Below are 16,932 nucleotides of genomic sequence, written 5' to 3'. Positions count from 1 at the left end.
TTGAATAATCATAGCATCAGTAGATTTGGTTTCCCTATTTTTGTTCTGAATTCCTTTACCAGATCTATATTGGTTCCTCAAGAATTTCCTGCACAAGTCAGAGATCTATTCAAAAGGTTTTTGAGCAATATCCCCTTGTCCTAACAGATTTAGATTATTCCTAGAATCATCAGTAAGCCCACATAAGAACAAGGTTCTAATAGTACTTAGATCAAATTTGTGCTTTGACCTTTGGAGGATGTACATGAATCTCTCCAAATAGTCCTCTAGCATTTCATCATCATTTTGCACAATAGTAAAGATTTCATCTTGGATATCTCTAGTTTTACAATATTCTTGATATTTTGATAAAAACACTTTCTTCATTTTCTCCCAAGAATTTATAGTGTTTCCTCCTAGTCCCATGAACCAATGGAGTTTTGTGTCCTTGATAGTTATAGGAAACAACTTTAACTTCTGGGCATCATATAAGTAATCATAACTTCTACACAAAATATCAAACTCAAATAAGAAAGAGTCTGGATCTTCATGTACCTTACCATAGAAATGAGGAAGAACTGATGGTGAAATATTTTTCATTTGTGCTTGTATATTAGGATTCACAATAGGGAATCTGAAAGTAGATTGTTCCTCATTTACCTGATTTTCACCACTTCCTTCTGCGTGGTCTTCCATATCTGCCATTGTTGTTCTTCCACATGAACTGCTCTTAATAGGCTGAGAAGGCTGACTATGGATTCCAACAGTCCCCTTCTTCCCCTTTATGGGCTGTGTCACACTTGAACTACTACTACCAGAGCCTAGGTGGACTGTTCCTACGTAATGAGTCTGAGTTTGTTTGGACTTTCTGCCTACAAAAGAAGGCCCAATATGAGTTTTGGTTTCATATTTGTCAGTGTTTCTTTGGCCCCTAGTGGGCTTCGAACCCCTACCTCTTTTAGGCATTCATTTCAGAAAAAATGACAAACGAAATTCGAAATAAAAACTGCAAGTTTTAGAAATAAATTGGCACCTATAAATTCCTTCAAACAATAGAAGCACACTACGGGAAAAAATAATAGCAGACTTACCCCTATTGCAAAAAAATGGAAAATTATTACCAATTCAAATCGCCTCCCCGACAATGGCACCGAAATGTTGTGTTGGGCATGGGATCCCCACAAGGCATGTTTTCGGGCTTAAAGCCTAAGTTTTGACTAAGTCTATTATAAAGACTCCATGATTTGTGGGCATGAACCACGAAGCTGTAATAGAGTCATAGGGTTGTCCGCCCTTACTTTTGTAAATATAGTGTCGGTTTGAGAGATCTACCCATGGTCCACAAACCATGGGATTGTATAAATAGATCGAGGCTCTAAGTGTAAGGAGACATCATCTAAGTATAGAAAAGAAATCGATGAAGCAATGAGTTGATTTGGGTCGTAGAGTAGGAGAAGGCTCTGCAGCTGAGTGCGCAGGGCAGGTCGAGTTTATAACCATTGGAAACATTAATAAAGAGAATTTTTACCATATTTCTATGTATCATTTCCTATTTTATGTATTATTGGGTATGAATTGCAAGTTTATTGTTTATTTACTTCACGAACTTATATAAATGTGCTGAGTATGTGAATATAATACAAGGTATATGTTTATGCAAAGATAAAAAACTATTATAAAAAGATAACTAAGATCCACAGTTTGACTTACAAAAAGAGTGCAGATCGTTGCTCCAAAAGTGCGAAAGTCCCATAACCCCTCGTTAGGGGTGCGCGAAGGCGAATATAACTGGGCACGAAGACCTTGCAGGCTAGGGAAGTGAACGAAGACCTTGCAGGCCAGGGGAGTGCGTGAAGTAACCTGTGCGAAGGTATTCATAGTTGGACTAAATCAACCCCTCAAACATCTCAAGGATGCAGAGACCTGGCTCCAACATCCCCCCATAATGCTTTGGGTGAGACCTCATTCCGCACTCCATTGGATATTGTCGAAAGGGCCAGTAGTACAGGGATTTGTTTGGCTAATTAACTCTGAACCTGGGTCAGGCCTGTTATAGACATATTTGGGCACTGTAACCCTAATCACATATGTCCATAAACCAAGGGCTTCTAAAACCATAAAAGTGTTGTTTCATACTCTAAAGGAACAAGGTCAGCTGATTATATCATCTCCAAAATGTTCTCCCTAAAAAACTACTCAGAACTGGTCAAAACTAGACCATACAGACCACTCCATTCATAGGGTGTGATGCATCTCACCTATTACGGGGGTGTGATGCATACTAGAAATCCCTTCTGTAGGGTGTGATGAGCAAGAGCAGACAAATGGAAAAAGCAGTTTGCTAGGTGGAAAATCAAAGAATCTTCTAGAAACTTCTCATATGACACTTGCCTCTCTGAATTCACCTAGGGATGAGTAAGAGATCATGAAATCTCCAAGTGGAACCAAGAACTATCAGTGAAATGACACTAATCAAAATCGTAGAAGCTGACTCACACTCCTGGAAACATCTATACATGGATCCCTCATCGTAGAGATCCAGAGGCTGGAATTTTGTAACTTGCAAGGAAGTGTTTTTGGTTTCTCTTTGAAGACATTGTTGGGTGATCTTGCTTTGTATGAGGTGAAGAGGGCTTTCATGCTGGGAGGATGATGCTAGATTAGATAGCTTGGTTGTAATCCTCTCTTCTACTACTTCTATCAATAAATCTATTTGAGTTTTCCTCCATATACTTGTATATCTCTGAATCTTGTATTTGTATATGCATTTATATGGTTAATGTACATCTGATCCTACATTGTTTATGGTTATAGATCTCTATTCTTTGATGGTATTTTGTTTCCTTGACTCTGCAGGTGTTCTTTGAAGCAGGACAAGTGAGAAAGGAGTGGTGAAAGCTCTGTCAAAGGAGGGAGGAAACAAGCAAGGAGACTAGCGAAAGACTGAGGTTGGTACTCTCTGCTTCTCTCTCATCTATCTCTCATAAAGGAAAACACAAGTAACTTTAGTTTTTTTGTTTCTAAGATAGCTACCCGTCTCAGTGGGACTAGCAGATTTGAATGGACACTAGTTTTCCCGATAACAAAATGGCGACTCCACTGGGGAACAAATAGTTTGTTTGTTTTTTTACTGTTGTTTGCTTTATAAACCACAGACGGAGCCTGAAGTTAAGCCAACTAGCCTTCAAACTAATTTTGCTATGCAACTACAAAGTAGATGAATGCTAATTCAGTTAATCTCTGGGTTAGTTTATGAACTGAAAATCTAACTTGCAAACATCCTAAGTGCCCTAGTGGTAGCTCAAATAACCTCATTAGATCAACCCTTATACTTTGTGTTTACTGAAAATCATTAGCTCAGCCTAAATCCCTGAACTTAGCTGCAAACTATGAGTAAAAAACAAGCTCAGTCTCATCCCTGGTCCATCGCACTGTCTCTTCTTGGAAATCTAGATGCATCGCACCTCTTGTGTGTTTCTGGTGAGATGCATCCCTGTTTCCCTGTGTTATAGGTGCGATGATTGAACGACACTGTTTCTGCCTCCAAATTTTGGTTTCTTCTTCATTTTCTTCAGCTTTATTCAATAGTTTTGCTATTTATGATCAGTATATCTCTATTGAAACCATCTTCCTTTGCATTATTCAGCCTCCATTAGAAGGAATTTTGAATGTTTTTAATGTATTTTTCATCATTTATAGTTCTCCTTTGAAAATAGTAGCTTAACCGAACTGTTGTCTTTTGATTTGAAAGTGTCGCAAGTGTCATTTTCAGTCAAGAAAAAGAGTGTCACAAAGCATTCCTCTTTTAGATAGTCGATTACATTTTTGCCATTGTATTTGATTTGAATTAATAATATTTCAAGTGTCGAAAGCAATTTTAAATTCAAAATCGCAAAGTGTCGTCTTAGCCTTCCTTTCGTTTTTTGAAAAGAAAATTGTTAGTACTGTCACTTTGAAAGAAGATAATTCAGATCTATACTTAGTTTTCTTTTTTTCATTCTCACATTAAGGAAACTAGAAAAACAATACATGCATGTGCATTTGCATTTAGACTGCATGTTGAAATTGATTTAGGAAAAGTGCATCTAGTGTGTGCTCTCTGCTCTATGTCGAAAGAATTTCATCTCTCTTTCCTTAGTAGCTAGGATTTTCATTGCAAAAATAAAGTAAATGATTGTTTATCATCTTAGATTGCACATTTAGGAATTGTATATCTACATCACACGGTGAACCTTAAAGGAAAACTTCTTAAGAAAGATCAACTGTAAAATAAACCTCAATGAACATAAAAATGCTTTGGAACCTAACGCACAACATTTAGAAGTCTAGGCTAGAGATGTATTCCAGTGTCATAAAGCCTGGTAACTATCGCTTTCATCGTAGGTTGGGTGATTCCTCCTCTTTGAGATGACAAGTGCTAGTACAAACTTGTGCTCCCACGTACTGTCAAGTATATATTGGGAAACCACAATAGGCTACATCCTTTATCCTTAGGAAGCCGTGTCTACCACCCTATCGATTGCAATGCACTGATCACAGCATTCGGGAAGATTGACTGATGTACCGTAAAAAGTATTATGTAGTTTTGCGATTGGTTTGGTAAACCCTCTGTCTAGATTTCCAGAGTAGCCACTTTCATTCCTTTTTAGACTCTTTAAAAGAAAGGTCCATCTGAGCACTTGTCACTTTAGGCTCATTACAAATCGAAGGCTAAAAATTGAAAAAGCAAGTTGTGTGAAAGCATCATAAAATTCATTTAATTCGGAATAACATTTTCCCCCTTTTCATTTTGAGTTGATCAAGTAATCCGCAATCGTGGAAGAAATTCAATAAAAACCCCGTCGTTCGCGGAGATTAACGAGTCAACCGTCTTTGACTCCGGAAACAAAACCATTCCGAGCCAATTGATCTCGTTCAACTGGGTCAAAGTCCCCTGGTTTGTTTGAAACTTGTGTTTCAACATCCTCAGAGACTCCAGTTACTCCAACTATTTCGGGTATCCCTGCCTCTATAGAAGAAATTACACAATTACAAGAGGACACTAGAACTGATCCTAGTGTAATAGTAAACACATCTATTCCTGAACCAACTTCATCTAGGACTGATTCGGAAGGTGTTACCCTTCCAACATCTGTCGCTGCAGAGCGTGTAACTTCTTCGGCACCAGAAATATTTTACGAACCTAATGGTTTGCCTCTTCCACCTGGATTGATTGCGATGGAAGAGATTGTGGAGGATCTTCCATCCAGTACCCCATTACATTTTGGAACTGGGATCCACCTATATCCTTCTAATTCAGAAGTTAATCACCCTTCATTGCAAGTTCCTGTAGAATCACTAGGAAGTCTTTTGGATAGGCTTAAAATGTCTGAACAGCCATCGACATCTAGGGCTATGTCATCCGATATAGTAGTAGCAGAACCTCCTGCCACTACTCTGACAATGCTTGCTGGTATACCATCTATCCCAATCAGCTCTCAACCACTAGATGAGGTCCACCCAGGGACTGTTTCAATAGTATGGTTTGTTCCCATTTTTTTGTCCGGAATAATATCTGGAATTTCTTATGTTGAGTCTCAACAAATTGATCCTTAAAAAAAGTATCAATTTGGGCAGTCCGGTCTATAAGGACCAATTTTCCCTTTGAACACTGGATTGCCGCCATATGGGGGGAAATATGCCTTTTCATTGTTCCCTCTAGGAGAAAAACCATATGAGAGTTCACAACAGAATTCAGGTCAAACTAGAATTACATCTAGTGGTTGGGTGCCAATACTGCCTCAATAGCCAAGAGTTGTATATTCAATGCAACCAAATCTACCTATGTCGAATATTCCCACTACACCGGCTATTGTGATGGTGTCGCAAGTACAAGTGCTGCTTGTTGTATGTCAACCTCAAGTCTCTTAGGTCGTAATACAACAGCCTCTTGTCTCAACGACTCAACCACAATCACTGATTAGTGGCTCCTTAACTGAAGCGACTCAGGCTCAAATGGGTACTATCGCCCCTCATCTTGTTCAAACATCCAGTATTGGACAACAACAAATGGTTTTACAACCATGGCTGGTGCAGTATCAGCAACTACAATTCCAGCAAGCTTACCGAGGACTGAGCAACAAAGCTTTGTGGCTAATGGGCAGCCGTATATTTAAAACGGTCACCATCAATCATATCATAATGGTTATGCCCATCAACCTTATCAAAGTTATCAGGATCAAATACATTATGCTGGTATGCAAAGACCCACTGCTCAGGAAATCCCATCTTATCCTGGGTATGCTTCGCCAAACTTGAATCAACAGTTGCATTTCGTTGCAACTTTAGAATTACCAGATCTAAATTGGCTAACAAATGATCCAATTGCTTATGCCCCTTGGTGGGCAGCGATTCCTCATAAACTTCCGTCAGATATTCCTAAATTCAATGGAAATCCAGGTGAAGATCCGTTGAATCATGTGATGACCTTTCATCTATGGTGTTCATCCAACACTCTCAATGATGATTCAATTAGGCTTCGCCTTTTTCAGTGAACGTTAACTGGTCTGGTAGCAAAATGGTACATCGAATTGCCTAGAGCTTCATTTGATAACTTCAGTGCCCTTACCACAACCTTTTTAACCCATTTTCAGTTACCCATAAGGTACGAAATAGGAACAGAGCTTCTTACCAATTTTAAGCAGACGACAGCTACTCACATATCTGATCATATTCATGAGTGGGGCCGTCATCGTCGAATGGTAAAAGCATATGCTCGTGATCAGCTGCTAGCTGAATGGTTTATTAAGTCATTGTTACCTTCTATTACAGAAGATGTGGCTAAAGGGGGAGTTGTCACTTAAGAGAAAGTCATTGCTTGTGCGCAATATCTAGACCTGATCTATACTTAGTCTGGCATGCTCTACGACAAAATCCATGATGTTCCTAGACTAGAGTTTTACATTCCTCCTCCTCCTAAATCAAACAAAGACTCTCATGCCGGCGATGGCATGATAGGTACTACCAGCACGAAAACCGCAAAGGCCACATCTAAGAAAGCCCGCATGGTTTTTGGTCAAAATTCAAATGAAGAACTTCTTGCCTTGGAGGATAATGCCGTGTCGACTGACAAGGGCAAAGAACCGAAGCAACTAGGGGGTAAGAAGAAAGGGAAAAGCAAAAAGAAGAAACAAGATGATTCATCTCTTGAAAAATATTCTACAAAGCCTTCTGGGTAACAGAAACCTAATCAGCCATGTCTCATATTGTTGTTGGGAAAAGTATCTATTCAGAACACCCCTATCCCACTCTAAGGTGTGATAGTGCCTTAGCAACAAAAAAGGAAAACTACTTGAGTATTCTTCTTTATGAGATGTAAATGAGGAGAAAGGATGTAACTAACCTGTGCCTTTCGCTAGTTTGTTGATCCAATCGCTCCTCTCTTCAATAGCTCCCAGCTCCCTGCTCCCTTACCGGCCCAGCTTCACCGAATTCCTGCAAGATCACAAGAGAGAGAAACTACACGAAGATATAGATATACATTCATAAAAAGCTCAGGATCAGATTAAGCTAAACATGCAAATATAACAAAACATCATTGATACACAGCATGTAGGAGAAACTCAAATAATTTTATTGATATGATAAGAAAGTCCAAGAGGAGATACAACGAAGTGAGTCCCGATCCAGCATCTACCTCCCAGCAAAGGAATCCCTTCCTCTCCTCCAACAAAGCATAAATCACCCAATGTACTAATCTCAATCTCAAACCAACAGCAATTCTATGCAAAGTACAAAATTCCGGCCTCTGGATCTCTGGGATGAGGGATCCAAATATAGATGTAAGCAGAGAGGATGAGTCAGCTTATGTTTTGACTTGTGGCTTCTCTCTGTCACTTCTTGCTTCCACTTGGAGACTGAGAGCCTCTTACTCATCACTTGGTCGAATTTAATGAGGCAAGTGTCATTGGAGAAGATTCTGGAAGCTTCCATGGTCTTTCCACCTTGTTGAATGAATCTGCCACTTGTCATTTCCCGTTCAACACACCTGGGAAGTGCATTCAAGTGCATTGCAACGCACCTAGCTAGTGTATTTGGGTGCTTTGCAACGCAGGCAGCTAGTGGAGCTTCTGAATTGATCCTGATTTGACTAGTTCTGAGTGGTTTTTGGTGGAGAACTTCTGGGAGAAGTTGTCATTGGTTGACCTTGTTCCTTTAGGAGCTGTAACAACATCTTTAGGGACTTTGGATCCCTTGGATTATGGACATTTCATGCTTATAGCTGTAAGGCACAAAAATGTCTATAACACATATGCGATGAGGACCATTGGACGACGAGAGATTGTCCATATAAAACTGAGGTTAAGAAGTTTTTCAAAAGTTCAAAAACCTCAGCGGTATTGACTGATCCGTTCCCAAACCCAAAAACCAATCTGGTTGCTAGCGACAATGCTTCCCCATCCCAAGTGCTTATGTTTTCCATTTCAAAACAACAAAATGATGCTTTGATATCGACAAGGAATAAAGATTACAGGAATCTACAACTGTTGAACAACAAGGCTGCAGATCAACCTAGTAGTTCGACAACAACTTCAACCGATGTTGTGCCACCCATCATTCCTGAGCTAACGATAAATCTGCCAAAGGGAGTAGTACACAAATCGACATTTAATCCTTGTGCTCGAGTAGCACAAAATTATAATATTGTGGAGGATTTGGCCTAATCGCCATCCGCTATGTCGACACTTGAGGTACTGCAAAATTTTCCCTCCCAAAACCAGGCTCTATTATCAGCAATAGGTGGGATTGACCCAATGGATTCCAATCTTGTGGCCTTTAATCATAAAGGATATGAACCTCAGTTACCAACACAACTCGCTTTCCTCATTCAAGTGAAAGCCCTCAACAAAGCTGTTCATCGAACAATTATTGATGAGGGGGCATCTACCTACATTATGTCAATGAGTTGCTAGAAAACTTTAGGATCACCACCCTTGTCAAGATCATCAACAACATTAAAATCATTTGATGGACAAGCATACACCCTGTATAGGATTTTAAGTAACTTACAAGTTGAACTGGGGGGAAAAATAGTAGAAATTGATGTTGAAGTTATCAATGGAAACCTTGATTACAATATCCTACTAGGAAGGCCCCAGATTTATGCTATGGCTGCTATGGTATCAACTCACTTTAGAAAGATTGCATTTCCTTTCCAAGGAGGAATTACAATTGTTGATCAAAAAACCTTTCTCCCCAACAGTTCACAAGTTATAGGAAGCATTCCAATGATCCATGGAAGCTCTCATTCGCTTCAAAATGTCAGAGTAGGCCTACTGAAAGACCCTGCCTTGATGGGTAATTTTGCCCTACTGCCTCCGAGTAATCTAGAAGAAGTGGCAACAGTAGGAACCTGCAATATGATATCTTCCATTCAGAAGATTTTCGAACATTTTGTTAGCATGGATCATCAATAGGTATTCCCTCCAAGCCCAATAGAGATTTTTTAGCAATCAATTTTCTTGGCCTAGGCAGCAAACCCAAATCAACTCTCATCGAGTGTTTGGGTAGATAGGTCAAAGGAATATGGAACCTCTTCAGATCCTTGGTCACATGTACATTCTACAGACGAAGGAATTATTTAGTCAATGATGAAAGGAAATGCACCATGGGAAGATTACCACCATCGTTCCCATCTTCCGACTTACAGTGAAGATTATTCCAACGACCTTGATCATCCCTCAGTTTTTGATTTTCTATAAAATACTGTAAATATGGTGGATTCCGAGAAAAATCTATCCAATATTGAAGAAAATATCGCCATAAATATATCGACCAAACTTGATGTTGTAGAGAATATTCATGTCGGCAAATCTTGTTCTTCTTCAGAACTAGAAATATATTGTGCTCTCTTTCGCGAATTCGGAGATGTATTTGCATGGTCATATGAAGAAATGCCAGGCATTGACTCGAGCATAGTTGAACATGAAATCAAGATGTATCCAGATGTCAAACCAGTACGACAACAGCTTCGGCAGGTGCACCCAAAGAAAGTCGTTGCCATCAAGGTAGAAGTTGAAAAGATTTTACATGCTGGTTTCATTTCCCTAGTTCCTCTAGCTGATTGGGTATCGAATATTGTTCCTGTGATGAAAAAAAAGGAACAATTAGAGTGTGCGTTGATTACAGGGATGTAAATCAAGCTTGTCCAAAGGACAACTACCCTACACCCTTCATCGACTAGTTAATTGATGAATGCGCTGGATGCAGAATCTTTTCATTTATGGATGGATTTTCTAGGTATAATCAAATAAATATCCACACACAGGACTAGTCAAAGACTACATTTATATGTCTGTGGGGCACATTCACGTACTACAAATTACCTTTTGATTTAAAGAATGCAGGGGCAACCTTTTAGAGGACTATGAATTCTGCCTTCCATGACATCAAGAACATCATTCAACCATATCTCGACGATCTTCTGGCTCATTCGCGAAAGCGGACTGAGCATTCGCAGCATTTGAGAGCTATATTTCTACGTTGCTGACACTACAAGATACGACTCAATCCAAACAAATGTGTTTTTTGTGTCGGTTCTGGTCATTTACTTGGCTTCATGGTTTCTAAGGACAGAATTCGACTCGACCCATGTAAGGTTCAAGCAATCATCGATATGCCTCCACCTTCAAATTTGCTTCAGGTTCAGAAACTCCAAGGGAAAGCAAACCTTTAGAGGAGGTTCATTCCAAATTACACCGAACTTGCTAAAGGTTATATGCATCTTTTGAAAAAAGAAGTACCCTTCAACTAGGATTAGGTTGCAAAAGCTTCCTTTGATGCTCTAAAGGAATCCCTAATAAAAACATCATTAATGTACACTCCTGATTATCAAAAAGACTTTAACCTGTATCTAGCTGCAGTGGATACAACCATCGCAATGGTTCTAGGTCAAGAAGAAAACAGAATTGAACATCCTATCTATTATTTAAGCTGAAACTTAAATGATACAAAAAGCAAATACTCTTATGTTGAAAATCTGGCTCTTGCAACTGTTCAAGTAGTACAGAGATTTCGACACTATATCCTCTTTCGCAAAAATACCATTTTGTCAGATTGCAACCTTATGACTTACATTCTATTGCGTCAGTTACGTGGGGGCAAATATTCGAAATGGATAGCTATTTTGCAAGAGTTTGATCTGGAATTCGTAAAGTCCAAATCAAAGAAATCTATAGTTTTCGCGGAGTTATTGTGCGACTTCCCATCGTTGTCCAACGATTCAACATCCAAAGCAACAATCATGGATGAATCTTTGTTTCTGATATCGTCAAGTGATCCATTGGTACAGAGATATAATCATCTATCTCCAAACCCAAACATACAGGCTCAATACCTCTCGCTCTGAACAACGACGTACTCGATACCAAGCAAAAGACTACATGATCATTGGTGATACGCTTTACCGTCGTGGTATCAATACAGTTGTGTGAAGGTGCCTCACCCATTAGGAGGCCGAAAAAGTCCGGAATGATTGCCATTTAGGTGCGTGTGGGGCTCATCAATCTGGTTACGCTATGGCAAAAAATATCTTATGAGTAGGTTACTTCTGGCCAACAATGTTCAAAGATTACATAACTGCAATCAGAAGTTGCCATGCTAGTCAAATCTTTGACCGCAAAACCAGAATACCACCCCCACCTTTGCAACCAGTAGTTGTTGTTGGGTCATTCGTCAAATGGGGCATAGATTTCATGACATGTAACCCAACCTTGGCTGGGGGGCATGGGTATATCATAGTCGCAGTTGACTATTTTACGAAATGGGCTGAGGCGTTGCCTACATTAAACAACAATGGTGAAACGACTGCTCTTTTCTATTTCAATCAGGTAGTCTCTATGTTTGGTGTTCCACAGGCTATAGTCACAGATCATGGATCACATTTTCGCAATCACATGATGGTCGAATTGGCTGCCAAATTAGGATTGTTCCATGACATTTCTACTCCGTATTATCCGTAAGCTAATGGACAAGTTGAGGCCATCAACAAAGTCCTGAAGCGCATGCTGCAAAGGATGATTGGGGTCCACAAATGGATTTGGCACCTAATCCTGTATTCAGCCTTATGGGCATATAGAACCTCAGTAAGAAATGCGACCGGGTTTACACCCTTTAAGCTGGTGTATGGCCTAGAAGCCATCTTACCAATTCAGTGTGAGATTTCATCTTTCAAGCTCGCAGTCGACCTTCTCCCCAGAACTTCAGAGGAAGAGGCTCGTTTCTCGGAACTAATCCAATTGGATGAAACCCATTGTGATGCTGCCTTGGCTAACGAAGCTCATAAGAAATGAGTCAAGGAACAATTTGACAAAAATGTTAAACCCCGTGTCTTCTCAGAAGGTGACCTGGTCTTGCTTTATGATCAGGAATTCGATAAATTGGGAGCAGGTAAGTTCCAATTTTTGTGGATGGGTCCCTACATTTTTAAATGAGTGTTAGCAAAAGGAGCCTACAAGCTAGTAGATTACGATGGAATTCCACTGGCGCAACCCCAAAACGACTTGTACCTTAAGCGTTACTATGCTTGACTAAGTGTAGTAACCTCTTTATATTCTTTTGTTACATTTTTGTTTTTGTCAAGAGTGATCACTTTGGTTAGGTAATCCACTTTTGCATTTGGTACAGATGTCGAACCTATTGGAATCATTTGTTGGATATGCCGATGGAGCTAGTCATAGTACATGGAACCTATCTTTTGCAACCTGGGCCATTTTTGATCCGAGCGGTGTGTTAGTGAGTTTCAGAGGAGTATGTATTGGTCAATCAACGAACAACATCGCTGAGTATAGTGCGTTGATAGAACTTCTCTCTGATGCCATCACACGTGGCATACGCTGACTTATTGTTAGTCTAGACTCACAACTTGTCATCCTACAGCTTACGGGCATCTATTCTGTTCGGAATCCAACTCTCTATCATATGTTCCTAAGGGTTAGGATTTTGGAAAGCCAGTTTGATTCTATTCAATATCAACACATTTCCAGAAACTCAAACACATTAACTAATTCATTAGCAAATTATGTGTTAGATAGACATTTGCAGCATTTATAAAAGAAAGCATTTTAATCAACAATTACATTAGGATCATATAACTTAACCAAAATAAAGCTCCGAAAATCAAAAATATATATAACTGTTTATAGTTTGTCAAAATGTTATGTGTCCAAGACAAAATCTGTCACATGACCCAAAAACTCAAAAATTAAGGAAAATCACCCTAGACTAATGGTGCTAGTGATAACAAGTCACCACCTATGTGATCATACGTAAGAGCCTAGTCCATCGACTTGACATGCTAGTAGTATGGCGTTGTAATCTTAGAGGTAACTCGTCAGCCCTCACATCTTGAATACTAAGGGTGAGACCCTCGATCTGGTCCTGCAATACTGCAAGGGTCTCGGATATGTCTAGATCGCGAAGGACAACCCTCCCTACAACCTCTCCTGCTGGAACGACAGTTGATACCCTCGATCACATTGGTCCAATATCTGCATAAATATATGGGTTTGATTAGTCTTGATAACATTTAAAAGACACAAGAACATTATAAAAATGATAAACAAAGATATGGTTAGATCTTTTACCTATAGCACCCCACTACTCGCCAACTAGCAGCACCAAATCTGGGTCACCCTGGAAATCCATCCCAGCATATGGATACCCAGCAAAGACCATGTCTTGATGGTCGAACCACTCAAAGAAGGAATCAGAGAATGAAATTTGCAACTGACCAACATGTCTGGCCATAATATCAACCCATCTCTACATCTATGGTTCCGTTGGTACTGGTGGTCCGAGTGAAATGTACTGTGGCTACATCAATGGGATCTTCTCCAAGGTGAAAGCGATCAGAATAGAACCATAACGAAAGTCCTTGGATCCTCTGTTCTTCACCTTGGTAAGCTATTCTTTTATAACCAGAAGTACTGCATCACACCAGTTGAATACTTTTGGTTCAAGGCATTCCAGAGCATACTGCATATAGGACCTGTTGGCCAAATGAAGAGCTGCGCTACTAGCCAATCTAGCAAAGGTGAATAAGATAGTCATCAAGGACTGGTTAGTGACATCTCGAATACTGATCTTGCCATCCCTACTCGGCTGAGATCCATCTCTACAGAACCGACGAATATAATCCCTCACAACTCACCCCCACGGGCGGATCTTGATAGTGAGAGAGGGGCACCACGCCTCAATAAACCGGTCAAGAAGTAGGCATCCTCAACTATCAAAGGGATGGATTTACCTCGAATCTGGAACAATTGGTTGGTAAGATCCCATGCATCAAGAAAATATTGCAACAAATTGATTTGTTGCCTCATGCTGGAGATGCAGAAGAATTTGAGCAAGCCACAGTTCCGCAAAGCAGTCACCATAACCAGATCATGTAAAACAACCATGTCCTCTTCTTCATGCTCACATTCACGTCATGTAATGACCATCTTGATCCAATGAATCTTTGAAAAACAAACAAGAGAAGAATTAGGATCCTGATTCACACAAAAACAGGCAAAATTTTCATGAAAAAATAGTGCATAAGCTTTCCTTTTTGCGCCTATTGCACCCCAGCTATGTACTAGGTGAGATGCATCCTGACTGGCCAATGGCTAGCTCAGTATGCATCACACCTTTCAATGTACTAGGTGCAATGGGGAGAGAATGAATTATTCCAACCCCAGAGGCCCAGAAGAACAGGAAAACATGTGCAGAATTAGAAAAGGAAAGAATTCAATTGAAGAGCTCAGGGTTAGCTCCTACTTGGTCCAAACGGCACTGAAAATAGTCCACAGAATCTCCCGGAATCAGTTGGTGAAAATCGAGGAGGAAAACACCTCCAAAGCTCCAAAAATCCCAAATTTGAATGAAATGGTAAAAATGAGAGGTAAAAACTACTTTTATGTTACTATTCATGTAATTCAAGTACAATATTAGTGTTTAACTCATTTTTCAAGCATGTATTTACATTTCTAATCAATTTGATGGAGTAATTGAATAGGCAGTGTAACCGTCAGAAGAACATAGTGTTAATGGTGAAATCAGTATCTCTGACTATTATCATGAGCCGTTTTACACAAAGTTCAAGCTCATTAAAAATAAACCTAGCCATGAGCAGTTTTACACAAAGTTCAAGCTCGTTAAAAAATAAACCTAGCCACGAGTAGTTTTACGTAAAGTTCAAGCTCGTTAAAAAATAAACCTAGCAACGAGCGAATGTTCCCCTAGAGTTCAAGCTCATTAAAAAATGAACCCACCTTCAGTAAATAACCATTGCGATCGCTTCATTATTCGCTTTTAAACCTTGATCGTGTTCTTACCATCACCTCCACTCTTTTTTAGCTGATCATACACCTCCATTTGATTGTTTACCCTTTTGAGGAACAACTATGATGAGTGATTCTATTAGCCACCTTCTTTACACTACCGTGATTGAAAATTTCCAAACCTTACCTGGAACCAGCTGCTATCCAAAAACATCACTCGTTCCTAAAAAAATGAGTCTCCTTTAAGCTCTTTTCATCTAACTCATAAAAAATGAAAAAATTGTCTAGCAATTGGCCTCTCTAGCTCGTTAAAGTGATCAGAAGTGCCATCCCTCCTCTAGATTTTAATCTTTTTGGACCTGAGGGATCATTACACAAAAAGATCGATCACTTGTCTTGTTCGGCTCGTTAAAACTATCGAAAAGTCATCCCTTTCATATTATTTTATTCTTTTTCGGACTTAAGGGATTATATTATGAAAAAGGACTATTGGAGTTGCCTTTCCGTCCCTTTTAGACTCTCTAAAATTGAAAAGGACTGAGTTATCTTTGTCGTTAAACTTGTTAAAACAATAGCGACAAACTTTTCCATGCAGACAAGAGCAAGCTTCACTGTCGCTAGGCTCATTAAAACATAGCGACAGGTTTGCCTAAAGGGAAAATTATAGAACAAGCACATGTTATCCTCGTCAAGCTTGACAAAAATAGAGAGGTACTGGTCAGCAATGACTGGGGAAAAGGGGAAGAAAACTTAAATAGCTTCATTGGTAGTAGGTCACTCTTGAACATGACACTTTCACTCCATCACCATGATTGAGTCGAGTTGGGTTATTTCATTCATCGTTCATATCACCATTGGTCTGCCATACCATTCAACTTGGGGTTAACACTACCAATCCATTTCAGTGTCGCCGATATGTTCAAGACAAGTTGCTTAGAGAATTCACCAACCTAGCTAACGCCTCATCCACTACAATACCTTCACTCTCCATTTTTCATGACCGCCACCCTGAACCTTGTATCATAAGATCATTTTCACCGCCACAAAATCATTTTCTCCATTCCATGTTGTAGATGTGGGATTCATTAAGGCCCTCCTACAATGGGTCACTTCTTGTCGACATTAGCTCATTATCCAAGAAGTTGACTTAGGAACAACCCTTTCAGTACTTTGAAGCTTGCATGCCTCAATGGCAAGTTTCTCACTTCCGGCGACAGGTTTACATCAATGGTCTTTAACCTGAAAGATTTTGTGTGGTGTTCGACATCAACTCATGTATTTGCACCACGTGAATTGTTTTGTAGTACCTTAAGGGTCATTATCATTATCGGTGATTCCTCTCACGCCTGTTAATAGCTTACATCATTGGCTGGTAATCAGGCGATGTCTTTCCATGTTCAACATCAGAACATCTTTTCACATGGATCGACTTGTACTTCGAGCGAATATTGAAAGATTTTGAAGACCCCGGATCTAGTTTCATCCATTCGGGTTGCGATATATTCAGGAAAATAAAGAAATCAAATGTACATCACAGTTGCACAGATAATCATCCAAACTAAGGGATGATGGCTCTACCAGAATCATCAGTCTGCCACACAGACGATTGCCTATCTTATGTACATGAAAATGAATTTATAAAGTTGAGCATGGG

The sequence above is a fragment of the Pinus tabuliformis genome, chromosome Q (genome assembly GCF_031772625.1).
Source record: "Pinus tabuliformis cultivar Carrire ecotype Pingquan chromosome Q, CPIR1, whole genome shotgun sequence".
NCBI classification, from domain to species: domain Eukaryota; kingdom Viridiplantae; phylum Streptophyta; class Pinopsida; order Pinales; family Pinaceae; genus Pinus; species Pinus tabuliformis.
Note: the sequence above shows the minus strand (reverse complement) of the source record.